At 41.4% G+C, this 16,809-nt stretch overlaps 1 protein-coding gene across 1 annotated transcript in view; it reads left to right on the top strand.

Moving 5' to 3' along the window:
- Positions 1 to 10,778: 10,778 nt before the first annotated feature.
- Positions 10,779 to 16,809, top strand: part of Daam1 (dishevelled associated activator of morphogenesis 1) — a 165,765-nt gene continuing 159,734 nt past the window's right edge. Inside the window, exon 1 of the mRNA XM_076848356.2 lies at positions 10,779 to 10,867. The gene's annotated coding sequence lies outside the window, so the exon portion shown is untranslated. The remainder of the gene's footprint in view (positions 10,868 to 16,809) is intronic.

Here is a 16,809-nt window from a genome sequence, read left to right as displayed (position 1 = left end):
GAGAAAAATTTTTTAAAAGAACCAGGTAAATGAAATAGCACAAATGACTAATAAGGTTTTATGAAGATGATCTAGCTCAACCTTTATACATGATAGTGGGGTTTTAAATTTCAAAACATATTGCCAATTGGAGATAATTTGTATTTGTAAATTTTCTAAAAATTCAAGTGATTCTGGAATATTAGAGTTTGCCATTCACACATTTGTGTAAAATTCATTCATTAACATCTGAGATGAGCAGTGCTGGGGAGATGGATGGGTAGGCCACGATCCAGTGAAGGAGTGAACAAGGAATTTTTGGAAGTTGGAGCACTTCAGGAGTCCAGATGGAGCTGTAGAGTTGCCACGTGGAGAATGCAGAGTTCCAGGAGGGATTAGGTCCTGGTGAGAGTTGCTGGGGACAGCAGGCTAAGGTGAGGTGGCAAAAATGAGCACAAATCTCACTGCTTCCGATTTCCTGGGGGCACTTCCATTGGCTAAGGAGAGGACAAAGCTGTGTCCAGATTGCTTTTGGGCTTCTGGTTCCTGCAGGGACTGCTCCTGTCTACACCATTCAGACCCCAGGGTAGCCAGAGCAATGCTATGACTCAATTCCGTTCTGTGATGCATTTGCTTTTTAAGTTGAGCGTGGGAATTTGATCATCACTTATAACACTGATCTTTTCTTAAGAGAAAAGAAATATTCAATAATGCCACAGGAAATAGGTCAATGTGAACTTTTGAGACGGAATTAATCCTAAGATAGAAACAATAGACAGATTGATTGATAGAGTTTAGTCCTCCTAATAGGCTCATGCTCTAATAAAGTGTTTTTTTTTTTTTTAAACTCTTGAGACGATTAACCTATGGTCCCAGAATAAACAATAGTCCTTTATATGAAAACATTTTGTGTCACATACACATACAAAAAACAAAACCTTCACTTTGTCTGCCTCATTCTTTTGCAGACTCATGAAAAAGTTTTTAAGGACAGCATGTGAGGTCCCATTCTAAGCTGCTGTGTGGTCACGCAACTGAGTTCTAGTGCAGTTATTCTGGAATTCTCTCTGCATTCCTTCAGATACCTACAACAGCCCCAGGCTGACATCCTTATTCTTTCTGGTTGGAAACCACTATCCCCTGCTAACATATCACCAAGTGTTTCTTTCTTATTGGAGACAAAATGCTCAGTTTCTTAACTCAGGAAGGAAATGGGCTCTTCTTAGCTCATAACCTAATGCCATTCTTACTCCTGACCACAATGAGTAGGATGACACATGCTTAAGAACTCCATTTCTAAACTCTAACAGCAAAATGAAGTCAGGAGGGAAACACACACACACACACACACACACACACACAGCATTACACAGCAGTTAGAGGAGGCCTATTCTTGTCATTGCAAATGCAAGGAATAGACATGCCAGGAAATGTTTTAACAACTAGATCTGTGAGGGAAGCCCTAATTTGTAGCATATGCAGATTTCGGTGTTGTAAATACCCTCACCATGACCAATATTGAACAACCAATGTGGTGTCACTGAATGTGGAGTTGGGAAGAGATGTAACAACATAACATTCCACTTCCACCATTTCAGATTCAGAAGGAACCTCGAGACCACAGACAATTGCAAAATGTAGTAACAAGGAGCAGGTGATGAGCTTTGAATATTTATCATCTTTGTTTTCAATATATGTGATTTATATAATATATTCATTTGTTGTAATTTTTCATGCTGACTGTGTTTAACTACTGGTCCACAAAACTCCTGAAATCTGCCAATCGATCTTTTCGAGGCATATCATAGGAGCCCAGTAAATCATCTGCCTTGAGCAGGAGGGAGACTCTACCTGCACATGAAGTAGGAATGTTCATTGAGAAAAGGCTTCCTGAACTGATGACCCTAGGGATCTGCTACTAGGGAACTTCAAGCACAATCAAACTTTCTTAAAATTCTATATTCATCACTGAGCCATCTGTGTTTTCTTTGGACCTTCCCATCCCAGTGTTGACCCTGCTCAAAGCTACCTGATTCACAAATATTAGTGGGCTTATAGCCAGAGGTGGTGCAGCTTCAAGTGTAATAACTTAAATGCAAAAGTCAAGAGGGAGATGACCTTGATATTTCACTGTTTCACATGTGTAAAAAGTAATGGGGTTATATTTGGCTTGCTTTAACTATGTTTAGATTTAAATGAGTATAATTTTCTAAAACAATAACATAAATCCCAGAGAAGAAAACCTGTCACTTGCAGAAAAGAAGAGCCAGAATAAAGCATTCCAATATCTCCCCTTCCCCTGTAACTGGGTGGCTAGTCTTCTGACAATACAAAATATTATTTTAGGAGTTTGAGACACAGGGAGAAAGTACAGACAGCCCGAGAGAAAAAGGTTACAATCACAGTTTGGTGAAGAGAAAATACTCTCACAAAGATAATATGCCATGACATATTGTACTGAAGTGTGGCTTTCCATGAGAAATCCCACATCAGAAGGTTCTCATGTAATACGGGGCCAAAGTCTTCCCTAATCTTCAAATCCAGTGCCCAAGTGCTAGCACAACCCGCTGTGAAACAAGGCTCTTATACAAATCCTACACATTGTAATATTTCTGCCACAAAGATGAATGTATCTGCCAGGATAATTCCCAGAAAAAAAATTGTTACTAAAACTAAAAAAGTAAACAAGATTTTTTTACTTCACTTGAATGCCCAGCTCATCTTTAACTTGTATACAAAGTTTTACCACATAGGGACTGCCCATTTTAGGGTTAAAGAGCCCATGCTGAGATTAGATGTTTAAAAAATAAAAGAAAATGAAAATTGTATGACACCCCAGTGGGGGATATTTTGAAAGCTAACTTGGGATGGTTTACTAAAATGTACAGCCAGGGATTTTTTTTTCACCAATGGAAGGTGGGTAAAGGCTCCATCTGAGAATTCCTGATCAAGAGTGGCAGGACTGGGTACCTGGAGGCAGGATCTCAGTCTTCATATCCCAAAATCATCTACTTTGAGACTTCCATATAATTCAGGAAACAGTATTTGCTTGTTTTATTATTGAAAAGTTTCAGCTGGCTATTTTCAATTTTGAGACCCTATCTTTATTTCCAACATCTATGTAAAACATTGGTGCTGTCATCAGGAAATCCAGCTTTCTCTTATTTTGTTTTAAAGAATGCTATAGGTTTAATTGTCCCCTTTCCCCCATATCCACATGTTGCAGTCCTAACTTCCAGGATCCCAGAGTATGAGCTTATTTTGAAATACAGTCTTCACAAAGGTAGTCAAGTCCAAGTGAGGCCGTTAAGGTGGATCCTACTTCAATATAACTAGAGTCTTTATAAAAAAATGGTAGATTTAGCCACAGACACAGATACCATAGAGAGAAAATGATCTGATGAGATACTGGAAGCTGATGTCCACGAATAAGCCAAGGAGAGTGACTCAGAGCACATCCTTTCTTCATAGCCCTCAAAAGAAAACACTCTTCTGAAGTTAAAATGCAACTTCTGGCCCCCAGAACTGTGAGACAATAGCATTCAGGGGTGCACTGTTACAGCAGCCATAGCAAACTAATACACCTCGCATGTCCTAGAAGGCCATATGATTATAGATGACACATGGTGCTTCCCTTTTCCTTTGGACACTATTGAACATTATTCCTACTGGATAGTTCCTTCAACCACCCCTTTAACATTATTAAAATTTGTCCCAAACAATTTAGATCACTTTCGGGGCATGATTCAATTCTCTCAGAGAATGCCAGAACTATGTGGGTTAATAGGACACATCAACCAAAACATCTGTGTTGAGAGCCACAGCCGAGTTGGAATGGCCCCTGGCATTTTTGCCAGAAGTAATGGTTGAGAGGTGAGCCATTAAGATGATGATATTAAGTTAAGCTGTCTATAATTGTTGTGACTGGATGATGCTGGATTGAAATAGGCTGTGTATTCAATTTTATATTAGACCTTTACTGTCCTGTAATAGGGTGGCTCTTGCTGCCTTGGGCGCCCTCTACTTTGGATTTCCCATTGAGTTTTCTCGGGTTCCGAGAGTGAGTGCACGGCACAGCCCGGTGGAGGGAGTTCTGGTTGGTGTGTGGTGTTCCTGGGGGCCGTGTGGGTGGCGTTCAGGAGAGTTCCCAGGGAGTGTGCATGGAGTGCTGTTGGAATTCAGGCAATAAAGTTTCCTGTTTGAACATACAAGTGCTTTGTGGTGGCTCGGTGATTTGTGCCCAGCCAGACTGAGGCACATCTGTAAATAATATAATGAATATCTAGGCAATTTGGCAATTAATTTAAAATTAAAAGTATTTTTTATCCTTCTACTCTGTAATTCTACTTCTAAAGACATAATCATGGATGGTCACAAAAATTGAACTAGGATGTACATGAGAATTATTGATAATGCCAAAAAAATTAGATCTGACTTGTTCTATGATGTATAAGTGATTTTTAAAAAACATGGTTACCTTCACATAATAAAATACTGTATAGGCATTAAAATACTGATGATGTCAAAAACATCAAAGAAAGAGAGTGGGGTGAAATGTTTCTCACTGATTTGTAGAATTATGGATGATTTTGAAAGCTTTAAGTCATAGTATTTTCTAACTTCTGTAGAACAAACAAAAATAACTGCTACAATTAGGGAAACTAAAAATCTCAGGTACCAGGTATCAGAGTACATAAAATTGTGTGTGTGTGAGTGTGTGTGTGTGTGTGTGTGTGTGTGCAGTCTTTATTTCAAATATTTGTTTAAATACCATTGTTATTCCTCATGACAAGGGAAAAGATGGTCGTCCCCTGTAGAAACTTAGGCAATATGCACAGAACTTTTGAGAACAGAAACAACCCTATAGTGTTGACCAGAGAATGGAGTGATTAAGTCTCAAGGATGGATAGCAGGGGCTGTTGGTAAACTATGGCTAACAGGCCAGCCCATTGTTTTTGTAAATAAAACTTTATTGGAACACAGCCATGCTTATTTCTTTATTATAATATCATTGTATCAGATATATTTCTCTTTGATGGGTGTTTAATAGTATTCATTTGGGTTTTTATATTTCTCTGATGACTAATGAATTTGAGCACCTTTTTATATTTATTGAACTTTTGAGTGGAGGCGCGGAGAGGGAATGTGGTGTCTTTTCAAGATTTTTGACCATTTATTTTTCTGTTAGGTTAATCTGTTGTCGTAACGGTGGCCAGCAATTTATAGTATGATCTGGCTTAAAATGGTAGGTTTTCCTTTATTTTTCTCTTCGTATATTTTTTTCTCTCTCTCTCTTTGGAATTTGACTTGGGAAAGATGGTGGGGAAAGTGGGTTTCAATATGAATGGGTATCTAAAAATTCACAAGTGAAAGAGTACAAAGCAGTATTGACAATAGAACTTAACTCAAATGACATGAATGCTCTATACCTGTGATATCCAATATGGTAGCCGCTGGCCTCATGTGGTTACTGTGACTGTGGAACTGAGTTTTAACATTTTATTTAAATTTATAATTAATTTAAATTTATAATTAATTTAAATTTATAATTAATTTAAATTTAGGCAGCCTGTTGCCAGTGGTTACAGAGTTAAACAGAGCAGGTCTCCTGGATAGGCTAAGGGTAAGCAAGTTTATGAAGATGTGCTAATTGGAAAGGGGAGGTTCTGAGGCTAGTTGGGAGAAAGTTTTGAGTGGCTGGAGTTATTTTCACCTCCTTTTTACTGTGCCTTACTATTATAACTGTTCTTACATTTTTTTGTTTCCATATGAATCTGTCTCCCTTGTCTTGTTTTTTAGGATTTCTGAGTTCTCAATTAAATCTGATGAAATAAATCTTTTCCAGGTACCCTCCCAGAGACTCCATTGAATAGTCGGCACACATGCTACAAAGTTCTCTCCCTCAGGAAGAAGCCAGTTTTATCATAGAGACTCTGACAGATCTAACAGCTTTATCCAATATTCCATGAGGTCACTGCCAGGTTCACAAACTTCCTCCTCATCTGAGCCACCCATTTCATTATCTTTGTTATAGATCAGGCACTCAAAAACCTCCATAGGTGTCAGAATCAGCTGGGTAACTTCTTAAAACACAAATTATAGGAATCATCCTTGAAGTTTCTCTTCTAGTTGCTCTGTGGATGAAGCCCAGGCATTTGCATTTATAATAAGTTCTCAGGATGTAAATGTTGCTGTTCTGGGGAACCATATTTCAAGAACCACAGCTGTAGATAATTATGTAAGGGCTCATCACCCTAAGATAGGGCAATCAGCTTCTCTCAGGAATTTGAAATTTGGAGCAAAGAGTCAAAGAGACAGAGGGTTACTACAGAAGGTCTGAAAAACACCACTGCCCAAGGGCCTAGAGCTGGTGGGTTCTTATTCTTCATAAGCTTTGGTTGGAATAATCCTTTGAATAAATTCCTTCATTGCCCATAGAAAGTTTCTGTTGTATACCACTAAAAGAACTTTAACTAAGACCTGAATATATCTTGTATCAACAAGAAAACAGCAGGGCTGGGGTTGTGGCTTAGTGGTAGAGCGCTTCCTAGCATGTGAAGGCACTGGGTTTGATTTTCAGTACCACATATAAAATAAAGATCCATCAACATCCAAAAAAATGTTAAAAAAAAAAAAAAAAAAAAGAAAACGGAAACCTTTCGAAGTATTTAAAACAGACAACATAGTGCAGGAAATTGATCACAATGGCAACAGAACATCTGAGAAGCCAAACACACAATTTGAAGATTAGCAAAGCAGGAAGTTACCTCTATCCCTAGATTGGAGGGATAAAGGCAGAAGGTGGTGTTAGCAGAGGCTTCTGTGACCTAGAATAAGCTGGAACCATAATAGACTAGTCCAGTCAGGAAAATGCTACTGCTATTGCCAGAAGCAGTACCCAGGGCATCTCCGAAGAGTGGAAGAAATGCCCTAGCTTTACCCTTCCTTCTGCTTTTACTCTCTGGCAGTGCCTCTCCATGCCAGGAAGCTTGGGAATGGGCTTGCCATGATACTGAAGATAACTGGGCATTATGGAAAGATAAGTTATGGTTAAGATAATTTATGAGATAAAGATATGAAAAGATAAGTTATAAAAACAAACTGTAGACCAACACTGTTCAACTCTGGATTTCTGATTTTTTTTTCTTCAAAGTTCATTTTGCCTACTTACAAATTAGAGGAAGAGTAAGATAATATGTGCATGCTATATAACTTCTAATAGTGTCTTGTTAAGAATAAGAATTTGGGGGACTAGGGATATAACTCAGTGGTAGAGCATTTGCCTTTCATATGCAAGGACCTAGGTTGATCCCCAGCACCAGAAAAAAAAAAGTATTTGAATAGGTTTTCATTAACTTTTCCCAGAATTAGGCCTTAAATTTCTGAGGTCATTTTCATGGAAAAATGGCAAATGACAAGAACTAGCATTTGCAGTTAGTTTGAAAAGTATTTTCACAAATCTCCTCTAATTTAATCCTCAAAAGCCTTTTAAAGTAGGCATTATTCTTAACCCAATTTTATAAATAAGGACAGTGAAGCTCAGAGAGAATAAGCAACACATATAAGCAAAGTGAAATGGATCAAGATGGTAAAATGGCACAATTCCAGACATGTTCAGTATCCAATTTAATTGTTGCAAAACACCATGCTATTGTGTGAAAATACATTTAAGGCTACAAATTGACTTTTCTCTCTATTGATGTTCCAATTCCTCCTTTAAAACCTACTATCTAGAGAAAAATCTTATAACTGAGAGAGGTTATTTTGAAAGATGAACCTTATTTTGAAAGATTGGTTTCCTGTACCTGTATAGAGGTTCTATTCTCAACCGTTCTGTGGGTTCATGATTATCAAACGTGGCAGGGCTTTTTTTTTTTTTTTTTTTTTTTTTAAATAGAGAGTGAGAGAGAGACAGAGAGGGAGAGAGAGAGAGAGAGTTTTAATATTTATTTATTTTTTTAGTTCTCAGCGGACACAACATCTTTGTTTGTATGTGCTGAGGATCGAACCCGGGCCGCACGCATGCCAGGCGAGCGCACTACCGCTTGAGCCACATCCCCAGCCCTGTGGCAGGGCTTTTTATAAGATAATTCTAGAACAGCAGTAGTCATTTGAGAAGTAAAGTTTCTTTACTTTTTAGATATAAATTAAGATAGAGTGGGTGTTTTCAATGGTTTATAAGACTACTCAGTCACCTAGAATTAAATACATACACAATAAGTGTGTGAAAAAGTGTGTGTGTGTGTGTGTGTGTGTGTGTGTGAGAGAGAGAGAGAGAGAGAGAGAGAGAGAGAGAGAGAGAGAGAGAGATATCAATCCTGTGTGTCTCCGTAGAGGGTCTCAACTTGCTCTGCATCCAGTTCTGCAGACTGCATTTATGATGCTAAAGAGCCATCTTTGTTTCCCTTGGTTACCATGCAACAGTGAGCAGGGATCAGTTCAAATCCATCACCACTTAGAGGAAAACGTTTTCAAACACAATGCCTTCTATTTATATCTATTATCTATACTCATATATATTTTTAAGAAAGAAATCTCATATGCACATATCCATACACTTCTGTGCTCACAGTATGTTGTATATGCTGTGCCCTTTATATGTGGGAATGAGCTATGTCACATGGTATACCCCTGTGATCTTAGTTGTTACAGAGAATGGAATTTTATTCCTCAGTCAGACCCTATCCTTTCCTTTCCTTCATTGCTGAAAAACCAGGAGAATTTGCTGTAAGGTGATTTCTCCTATAAAATTACTCCTCAGAGTGTATTCCAACAATACACTTTTAATCTACAAGGTTAAGTCCTACCTTATAGAAAGTCTCCACATTCAATTTATTGACTCAATAAATTTCAGGCTCACTGATTATGTTTCCATCTAAAAGCTTTACACAGCTATAAAACTTGAAGTGCCTTTAGAATCATTCAACTTTCTTTCTGAATATTTTTCCACAGTGAACTGTGCAACATATTAGACCTACCCATTAGCTAGAGTATCACTGATTGCACACTTAATCTGATGGCCAAAGGAACATTTGTATTGTCTGGGTTCCTTTTAAGATAATATTGATATGGACAGGCTAGCTCAGAATAAAAAAGCAATATTCAAAGTTATCTTTCTTTGGTGGCAGAGAATGGATCTGTTCTGTAAAGAACAGGCTTGTTGAAATTAGAATTCAGCACTAAAACATCTCTGTTAGCAAAACAAAGCATTTTCTTCTCCCCAAGATCCTTAACTAGTTCCACAAATATTCTGCATTTGAACCTAAGTTACTATTGTAGAATGAAATGAAAGGGGTGATAGAAGTTCCACTAATAATTAGGTAGGAAAGTATCTTAATTGTGAACGTTCATTTCCCAAGAAGCAGAGTTGTCTAAAGAGTCTGCTAGTGGAAATATGGGTGTGAGCTTACCCCCGTATATTGTCAAGACACATCCAATATCATTATAATTTACTATACAACGTGAAAAAACACATTGAGGTTTTTTTGTTTTGTTTTGTTTTGTTTTTGTCTCCTCCTCCTCCTCCTCCTTCTTTTTCTTTTCCGTGTTAGAAGACACCTGAAAATTTGCTCTTAGTGTTAATTTTCATGTTTGGTATTTATTAAATAATTGGACAATTCAACAGAGCCTTTTTTATATGCTAAAAATAAAATCTGCCCATAGGTCAGTATTTTGCTGCGCATCTTTTGCGTACATTTGAGTAAACATTGAGATGTATTAGGATCAGGACAATTCTTGAAGTTACAATGTAGTTCTTTAAAGTCTTTTAGAAAACGTTCCTAATGAATAGTATAGAAAATGAGAGGGAGAGTGTTTTGGATTTAAAACCATATGTACACTCACACACACACACACACACACACACACACACACACACAATGCACTGAAACTTGTGACTAGCTCCTTATCTTCCTAGGAGTTGAGAGCCACCAGAGCGGGAAGTCTCTGCGGGGATGAACAAAAGCATGGCTGCGCGATAGTATTATCTCTGCAGCAGCAGCAGGCTCTCTGACGGAGGGTTGCGGCGACTGTCTCTCTCTAGTCTATTACACTGCATTTTTATTAGTGACAGACTCTGGTTATTCTGTCAGCTAAGCCGACTAAGCTGTTGCCCACGTTCTTCCTGATCATCCGGTCTCCGGTAAGTGGGGAGAAGGAAAGAGAAGATAAAGGTGAACTGAACCACTCTGGGTGCTCGAGGATTCCTCCCTTTCGCTGCTGGCGTTGCTCCATTCTAGGAGACTTGGGGAAATACCAGGACCATATTTAGCCCAGAAACCAGTGTGTCCTCCAAATTAGTTGCTATGCTTAGAGAAGGCAAAGAAAAGGCTTAATCGTCCCTTCCTAGCTGGGGCTTAGAAAGCTCAGCAGGTTAGAACTGCCTGGCGGGTGCGCACAAGTCCCGGACCTCTCGCGGCCCTTGGAGCCCGCGAGCTAGGCAGAATAGAGGTCAAGTCAAAGGGTACGACCACAGGGTGCCCCTCCCTCTGGCTTGTGCTGTCCGCAGCTCAGCTTCCGAACGACCACCGTGGGCACTGCAAGGCGGGAGGGCGGGGAGGGGGCGGGTCTCGGAGGGGGCGGGACCAGGGGGCGGGTACCGGGGGGGGGAAACTCAGGGTTGCTTCGGGAATTGTAGTCCTAATGAGCCCCGGCAGCGAGACTGTCCCGGTTTGGTCTGTCGGGTAGATAATACAACTCCCAAGAGCCTACGGGTCCGACCGGGGAGTCCATGCGCAGTGGGCGCCACCTTGTAGCCTATCAGGCGAAGAGAGGGTGATGTCACCTGCGAGTTGGTAACCTACGAGCGGCTGCGAAGGGAAACTGTTTAACCGGATCCCATTGTATCCGGAGCACAGAGCCGTCTTTCCAGCATGCAGGGGCTGCTCAGGTAAGGGGGACGTACCGTCTCTCCCGCCACACTCATTCATTAAGTGGCACCGCGCGGTGGCGCGGGGGTGGGTGTGCTTCCTTGGGCCAGGCGCCGGATTCGGGAGGCGCGCCCTCCCGCTGCCTGCCTGGAGCTCCCGGGTCAGTAGGTAAATATTAAACCCGTCCTTCAGGTTGGGTCTGGGTGGGAACAGGACCGAGACAGCTCCCGGCTGCCAATCTGGGGTTTGGAAAATGGCTGCAGCGCGGCACAAAACGAGTTGAGCCCAGAGGAAGGCGCTTCCGAGGACGGGGGGCGCTCCCGAGGACAGGGGTCCCTCCCTCCTTTCTTTCTGAGGCTCCTGGTTGGCAGGGGAGCCAGCTGGGTACCGGTTGTCGCTGTTACAAGCTCCCCGGGCTGGGCGCCGGGAGATCGTAGCCTTGGCTAGGGGCTGAGGGCACTGCACTGGCACTCCGGAGCTCCTGGCCCAGCGATTCCCAGAGGGAGAATCCTGAGGCAGGCTTGCTGGACACGGAGGTGGCCACAGAGAAGGAGAGACCCTTCAGCGTCTGAGTAGAAACCCCACCGTCCCTGGCACCCTCACTTCAAGCCCCATTTGAAAGGGACGAGATGACTGTAATCAGGAAAAGTAGGAGCTAAATGTTTCAAAAAAGAATAGAGGAAAATACGGCGTTGCGGAGCGAGCTAGGGGTGTTGGCGGACAGCGGCGAGGGGAGGCTGCGCCGCCTGCGGACCGGGTTCCAGGCGCTGCAGAGCTCTACCCCGTCGCGTCCTTCTCCGGAGGGCGCACCTCGGTCTCCCAGTACTGAATCGCTTGCTCTGCAAAGAGCACTTGAGCTGTGGCGTAGTGCCTGCCCCGGAGCCCTGGGGTTAAGGGTGGGTGGGTGGGGGTGTCGGATAATCTAAAGATAAGGCTAGCTGTGGGGCAGGAGGGCTGGATAATCGGGTTTACCCAGCTGGTACCGAAAGCCAACTGCTTGTGATCGGCTTGTCCTCTGACTGGAGACGTCCGGACTTAAGTCCCCAGGATTCTTTTTTTCCCTAGTACCTTTATTTGTTCGTTCACTCACTCGTTCATTTAACCCTAGTAAGGTTTTTTTCTCGAGTTGCTTACAGCTTGGGTTTGGGCGTTCTGTCTCTTACCCCGATAAAATATTTTCGTGCGCTCTGGAATAGATTCCTGCACCCCATTCCGGACCTCCCGCCTTATATCTCTTAGGAGAGCATCGAGAGCAAATGCCTCCAGTGACCATTTTTACTCTCATTGAAGTGATAGTTTTGTGAGATCCGAGCAAGACCCAGTGAATTGAAGCAGAGTTTGCCTGCAGGACGAATCCCGTTGCTATGGCGACTCCTGCCTTCGGAATCTTAACTGCTCCCACTGCTGTTTCGATTCGTTGTGGCTCTGCGGCCAGCTGGGAGGGCGTGGCCTGTGGGTGTGGTCAAATGCCTGTCCTGGGCCCAGCTGCTCTCTCCTCTTCACCCCTTTCACAGCCCTGGACTCTTGTAAATAGTTTGGACACAGTTCTCGGACCCATTTTCCCACTCTCATGCATATACTTCATCTGTCCACCTCCTTCCCCACAATTGTGGGAAGCCTTTTCCTTGAGGCAAACTCTGAAAGTCACAGTTTGAAAGATCTTTTTCCCCTTTCAGGCTACCTACATCTTTCCCCAATTGTGTGGGAGGCAGTTTTTTCAAGAAAGGTGCTCTACTCTGTTCTTTATAAAGAGAGTTTCCTGGTCACCAGTAAAGGTACCCAGTTTGTCCTAGGTGCAGTTGAAGTGATTTGGGGACATTTGATCAGTGAAGTTGAATTTTGGAAATCCCTGCCATGCTTTAGGGTTCTGGGAAAATCTAAATGCCATCCCAAAGGATGCAGGTCCTTGAGTAAAGCACATGTGGCTGGGAGCCAAGAGCCCTGGATCATGCTCTGGCTCTGTCATTACTGTCTAGCTCACTCTGAGGTTTACCCTTTACTGCTGGGAACCTCTGTCTTCTCCTTGATAATGTGAGAAGAGCTCTATGGAGGATTTCCAAAATTGATTCTAGGCAAAAACTCTTGTGACTCTAAAAAAATACTTGGTTATTCCCCCCACCCTCCAAAGTATTCTGAAGATGAGTTTTTTTTTTTTTTTTTTTTTTAATATTTCTTTTTCAGTTATTGGCAGGCACAACATCTTTGTTTGTATGTGGTGCTGAGAATCTAACCCAGGCCGCACGCATGCCAGGCGAGCGTGCTATCGCTTGAGCCACATCCTCAGCTCTGAAGATGAGGGTTTAAACCCAGTTTCTGACACTGGAGCATTGGGTTATTGTCGCTGAACCTTACTATTATGACAAAATACCTTGGTTCAGCCCGTGCACTGTGCCTGTAATCCCAGTGGCTGAGGAGGCTGAGGCAAGAGGATTCAGAGTTCAAAGCCAGCCCCAGCGAAAGTGAGGTGCTAAGCAACTCAGGGGGACGCTGTCTCTAAAATACAAAATAGGTCTGGGGATGTGAGCTTAGTGGTTGAGTGTCCCTGAGTTCAATTCCCTGTCAACACCCCTGTCCCCCCATATGGCTTGGTTCTTCATGGTAATGCTTCAAAGTGGGCAAGGCAGCTGCATTATTGTTTATAATAATAATAATGTTTATAATTATAATGTGCTTCTACTACTACACTATTACTTTAGTATCTGGACTTCTAATTATACTTTAGTCTTAGAATTAATTGTTTAGGCTTTGCCATTCTACAGACTTTTGGTGAATACAATTACTTGTAAATCTAAGTACATTTAGTATAATTAAATTATACAAAGATTCTGTTTACTCTCTGCTTGGATTTTATGCCAAGTGCATTATCAGAGAAGTTACAGTAGGAGGTGGAAAGTGTGTACATGTGTGTCAGGAACATGCATTCATGTTCAGGTTAATGTTTAAGGATGCTGAGTTCCAAGTGATTGACACTCATCATCTTGTCTTAAGTAGGTGATTACATCCCTACTGATTACATTCCCCATAGTAGTATTCCTCTTAGTTTCCTGAAGTTGTCTTAACCAAAACACAGTGTGACATAAAAGGCCTTCCTTGTATTTGAAATAGAGAGATATATTCTATAGTTTTTTGCTTTTGAAAATATGTTCACCTACTTAGACTTTTTTTTTTTTTTTTTAAGGTTAGAATTTCTTCTTAACCCAACCAGGCATTTCTAGATTTCCATCAATCACTCTTCTTAGTCTGGCTAACTCTCCCAGGAGGTGTATGACAGGAGAATGGGGAAAGAGACCAAGGCAAAGATTCCTAGAGACCCTGCCAGGCTACTAATGTCTCTCAGAAAAGCTGGGGCATAGCAGTGCAGTCATCTGGGTTAGAATTGCTTTACAAACAGGATCACTAGTCCCAGACTGGGTGATATGAAAACAGAACATTTGTCCAATATTTGTAACATTGTTATCCAGTAGTCAGTTTCTTAGATTTTCAGAAGTATAAGTTATATGAGTGAGTCTGGTGTGATAGTAAAGGGGGCGTGGTGGGTCACATCCTTGGATGGTGCTCACAGGAGCTCGGTGAATAGGTGTTAAGGAATTTGAATTCTGGCTTTTTTGCTTTGCAGACAGTTCTAGGTGTTAACAAGGTAAGTCTCTGTATGGTTTTATTTGAGCTACTTTGTGTAAAAGGCTGCTTTTAGTGTTGATGCTGTGGTTCTGAGAACAAATAAGATGTTTACAAATAAAACACAGTGAAGATCGAAAGTGTTTCATTTTGTAAATATTTGGGGGATGGTATAAAGAGTGGCTTTGGCTTGAGAATCTAGAATCCTTCTGTAAAAACACTTTAGAAGTTACAACTGTTGATGAGAGGAAACAAACTTTTCCAACAAAGCTGGTACCATTGACAGCCTTAGGTGCTGGGTTCAGGAAATTATCAACAGAGCTTGTCCCTGCTATGGGGCCCTCCCGGGCTTCCAGCCATGCTCTTGTATTTTCAAATATTAAGTCTATCTTTATACTGCAGAAAACAAAGCAACTTTGCCAATTTAGGTTAGCAAATTTGTTTTCTTTCTGATGGGGCCTCAGTCAAAACAAAAGTGATTTTTTCCTCTTTGGAAGAGGACTTTGGATGACTGTCGCTTATTTTGGTGATAATATGTCTAACTTGGTAATGAGGAAATCTTATAAATGAATATCTATTAAATACAGCATCTGTTCTAAGTGGTTTCCCTAAGAGCTTCAAGTTTACAGGCAGCTGAATACACAGGTACTGTTTAAGAAACTGGTACTACTGAGGGTGTTTTTTTGCATGTGGCTGAGGAGTATGTCTGGTTGGCAGAGCAGGCTGGGGCAGGCTGAGGTGGAGGATACTGCTTTTGAAGTTACATTAACTTAACAGACATACTGTCTTTAATGTAGATTGTGTTATTTACGTGGCTTATGTTGCTGACAGGGACTGGAATTGAAAGATCTGAAGCATGGGGGGAGGGTGGGGAATTCCAAACACCACCAAATTAGTACCCCCACTGAAAGAGGGACAGATGAAGATGAGATGCAAGTTGATTTTAGTGACCTACATACCACTCTAGTAGACTCTTTATGCAGGAAAAGAAAAAAGGTGTTCATACCTTTTTATCTTCTGGGATCCTTTCTACTATTTCAGGAGCAGAGAACATTTCAGAGAGGATTTAAATCCATAATGTGTAAAATTCAGTTAAGTACTGAAGCACAGCAACAAGTGTAGAGAGCTTTGCCCCCAACCCTTATTAATGCAGAGTTAGCAAACACTCCCTCAGCTTTGGTGAGCCTATTTTCTTCATGGGTACTTAAGCATTCCTGTGACTTTCTGCATCAGAGATTCTTCTTACCTGGGGTGTGCACCCCTCTAACTTCTCAAATACTTCAGGTGCTTTCAGATCCAGCTCAGATGCCATAGCTTCCAGGATGGCTTCCTACCTTACCCCTCGGTCTTCAACCCCCTTCCTCCTTAGAACCTTTCGCCTGACCGTAGCACACTTAGTAGTATCTGTGTGACAGCTCAAGCTCTTTCTGATACTTTATGTGGACTATATCATGGACTTCTCACTATTGTACAAGCTAGATACTGTTATTGCCACTATACAGATAAGGAATTTGAGGAGTTTGCCTAGCTGTGGTCTGTAAGTGCCAGACCAGGTTGGGGATCCAGGCAGTCTCATTCTCTCCATACCACAGAACTGCCTGGGTTCTGATATTCCTGTGTGTTATTCTTTTCTGTCCAGCTTGATTTGGGGGATGTCCCTACTTCCTTTGCGTCTGTTAATATTGAGGCAGTGGTTGGTCACCATCACCAAGGCGGTGGCTTTGAACTCACCATCCTCCTGCCTCAGCCTCCTGAGATGCTGGGATTGTGTGTGTGTGGTATCGGCTAGGCTATAAAATTGCCTCTTGATGGGTGGCTTGCAGTGTGTATTTCTGGAACAAAAATGTTCCATGGGAGTAGCTATATTGTATTTGGGTATTGGAATGAATGAAACCTTTAAGGTCTCTTTGCTATATGAAAGATGGCAAATTATTTGAAAGAAGAAATGTTTTTATATTCCATCACTAAATCCACTAGGAGCCCAACCAGTTTTAAAACGCTATTTGATAATTGAGATTACTTTTTACCAGGTAGAGTACCTCTTCTGATTATAGGATTTCCACTCAGAAAAGGGCTGCAGAATCCTGTATTGGGAGTGAAGAAGGTCCCTGACTTCTTATCTTCCCTCCCTCTATGATCAATTGTGAAGGTTCTTTTGAAAAGAAAATAATGAAAACATGAAGAGTAGTCAAATGTGTAATGTGATATTGGATATCCTTGAATATTGAAATAAACTTTCTTTTCTCCACCTCAGACTTTTATTTGTTATTACAGTGTAGCAAATTCGGTGCCAAATAAACCATTGTAACTCTTTTAAATCATAGTGACCATTGTAAATTAAATGTGG

Source organism: Callospermophilus lateralis, chromosome 3 (genome assembly GCF_048772815.1).
Source record: "Callospermophilus lateralis isolate mCalLat2 chromosome 3, mCalLat2.hap1, whole genome shotgun sequence".
NCBI classification, from domain to species: domain Eukaryota; kingdom Metazoa; phylum Chordata; class Mammalia; order Rodentia; family Sciuridae; genus Callospermophilus; species Callospermophilus lateralis.
The sequence above is the reverse complement of the archived record's forward strand: the minus strand, read 5'-3'. Positions and strand labels throughout refer to the sequence as shown.